The sequence below is a fragment of the Protomyctophum bolini genome, assembly GCF_963924005.1.
Source record: "Protomyctophum bolini genome assembly, chromosome: 6".
NCBI lineage: Eukaryota > Metazoa > Chordata > Actinopteri > Myctophiformes > Myctophidae > Protomyctophum > Protomyctophum bolini.
The window spans coordinates 17,704,180-17,707,085 of NC_137867.1; the positions used below are offsets into that span (position 1 = coordinate 17,704,180).

Here is a 2,906-nt window from a genome sequence, read left to right on the forward strand (position 1 = left end):
TAAGTTTGCATTTCAGGATTTCTCTTATTTTGTCGTCAAGTCATTTGTACACACACCACCGCAAAGGCAGTCCATGTGCATTTTCTGTTCATCGTCGTCAGCAGGAGAAAGCCGGTCTACACACTTTTTCTCGCATTACATCCTCCACTACACTGCTAAAGTGAAGTAGAGTTTGTTCCTGGTCCAAGGAGCCTCTGCACTAGAGGCTGGTCTGTGTTATCTGGTGTGGATGGGCTTTTTAAGAGTACTGGACCGTTCAACACGTCCTGGAAAGGGGGCTTTGTCCATGGCAGGGGAGTCTTGACGGTGTCATCTCATTAACGGAGATCGATCATGGCACCAGCACTGGGAGCAGTAATTGATTGAGGAAAAGCGAAAGAAAAGACACACAAAAAAAGCACTTGTCAAACAGTTGTGTTCCCCTCTAGTGCTTCAGATCGTTGGTCTCATGTCTGTCCACTAAGCTGTTTACTAAGCTGTTTCACCTCAAACGACGCCACCCAGAGAGCCGCGTAGTGACGTGATGTCACAAGAGCAGGACCTGGAAAGTCTTCCTCTTCTTCATTCGGAGACGCGGCATGCAGCGGTATGCCCAGAAGTCTGTCGGGACGGCATGTGTACCAGACCGCCAGGGTCTTCAGACGCGGTACAAGATTTTGAGAAGTCTCCTGGTGTGTTCCTCCTGGTTTCCCCCTCTCTCCTGGATGCTTCGGCACAGTATTATTATTGGGTCACGTCATGTTGCTCAGACCCTCGTTGAGCTGGTTGACGTGGATCTGTATGAAGGACAGAGCTGTGTTCTGGCACATGGAATATGCACATTGTCTGCACCACATTGGTGCAGAAGAAAGGGTTCAGTCTGGCTGCAGTCAGACCTGTGGTTCTAGCAGATATATGGCAGGAAAAGAGCATTGTTTCCATTCCAAAAACGTGCATGGTTTCAATTAAGATCTTTACACCTTTCTTTTTTCCTTCTGGCAGAAGACGGCATCTACACATGGTTTCAAGCTGAAACCAACATTTGTGCGGCCTAGAAACAATGCAACTTTTGATGTCATGCGTAATCTTTGGATCAAGGTTAGATTGAAGTGTCACCTTGAGTCGTTACATGCTAGAGCTAAGCAGTGCTTGGAATAAAAGTTGCCTTTGCCTTCAGACCCAGGGTCAGTTTAACAAATGTTGAGTCCTGGCCACTTTGATGATACAAAAAAGACAAAACGTTGCCTTAAGTGGTTTGTGGGTAATTGCCATCGAAACAGCTACTCAAAATGGACCCAGAATTCACCTATGAACATTTTTACAGCTCTGAGTTGATCAGATACAGATCTGAGATCTGATTAACTCTACTACTGTACAATATTTGATTCAAAACATACTTTAATGTATATCTCTATTAGAACCCATTCTTTGTTCTCTGTCAGTAATAGAGAATGTAAGGTTCCATATTGCTTTAACGGAAGCATTTTGATGATGGCATATTTACTTCTACATTAAAAAAAAGAAAGGAAAAAAAAGGTTGGTAGAACAAACCAAATGTGGATGGATTCAAGTTGATGTCCTCTGATATCTGATATCTGATATATTTCTTTCTGTCAAACATGATGTTGTTTACTATTTAGAGCAGCAATGTAATCAATGGTTTGAATTGTGCATTGGTCGTGAGACAAGTTTGAATTTCAGTTGGAATTTCTGCAATACCTGCATACTGTAGGCGGATTATGTTAGCCAGATATTGTTTTTTGAGAATATACTTGCAACATTAGCTATGTAGCGATCCATCGAGGGTTGTCATTTTTAGTTATCTAGGATGTATAAAAAAGAAAAATAGAAAAAGAAAAAAAGACAATGAACATCTGGCCCCAGAGTATAACCACGGCCAGTATAACAAAGTAGGACTGCTGTTCCATAGGGACTAGTGGTGTACATTATGCAAATATCTAAGGTATTTTTCTATGGTGTAAACCAACTCTGGGCTCAGACGCCATGCAAACTTATATCACTCAGACGCAAGCTGTAGTTCTCTGAGCTTGGAGTTGGTCTAGGACTGTAATCTTTTCCAGTACGTAGAGATTTCAGCTAATTAAAAACACGTTCATTTCACCCTCGTCGGGACTTGTAGTCTTTACCCTTTGAGAGACTTTCTCTCTCATCCTCTCACCCCCTTTGTCTCTTACCCTCTCTGTCTCTCTCTCTCTCTCTCTCTTTCTGTCTCTCTCTCTCTCTCTTTCTGTCTCTCTCTCTCTTTCTGTCTCTCTTTCTGTCTCTCTCACTCTGTCTCTCTCTCTCTTTCTGTCTCTCTCTCTCTCACACTCTGTCTCTCTCTCTTTCTGTCTCTCTCTCACTCTCTCTCTCTCTCTCTCTCTCTCTCTCTCTCTCTCTCTCTCTCTCTGTCTCTCTCTTTCTCTCTCTCTCTTTCTGTCTCTCTCTCTCACTCTGTCTCTCTCTCTTTCTGTCTCTCTCTCTGTTCTTTTGTAATCCCCACATGCACTTTCTTCTCTGCTTGATGTTGACACACTTGATCCCTGATTTGTTAAGGCAACCGTAAATGACTGGATTTACATAAAGATGAATAAAACACTAGTACTTAAAGGTTGCTCTGTTCTTTCTGTGTGTGTGTGTGTGTGTGTGTGTGTGTGTGTGTGTGTGGCAAGCCAGTAATATTCTGAATGACAATTAAATATCTTACATCGAAGCACTATATCAAACTATTTTGTTGTTTTGATCCCCGATACCAATTCCAACCAGGCCGAACAAGGTAGAGATGTCATAATCACAGGTAAATACACAGCATAGTAATAGTACCAGGTGCAAGCCATGGTCAAATGATTCAATGTAGGTGATACCAGGGTGTGTTCTCTTTTCTCTAGCGTTCCAAAGGCATCTGAAATGAATAAGGGGGTCAAAGG

The 2,906-nt window shown here is 42.5% G+C and overlaps 1 protein-coding gene across 1 annotated transcript in view; it reads left to right on the forward strand.

The window, feature by feature from the left end:
- fbxl17 (F-box and leucine-rich repeat protein 17) overlaps nucleotides 1-2,589 on the forward strand; it is a 248,992-nt gene extending 246,403 nt beyond the window's left edge. The window contains exon 11 of the mRNA XM_080766456.1: nucleotides 1-2,589. This exon is cut by the window's left edge and continues 485 nt beyond it. The gene's annotated coding sequence lies outside the window, so the exon portion shown is untranslated.
- Nucleotides 2,590-2,906: the final 317 nt, after the last annotated feature.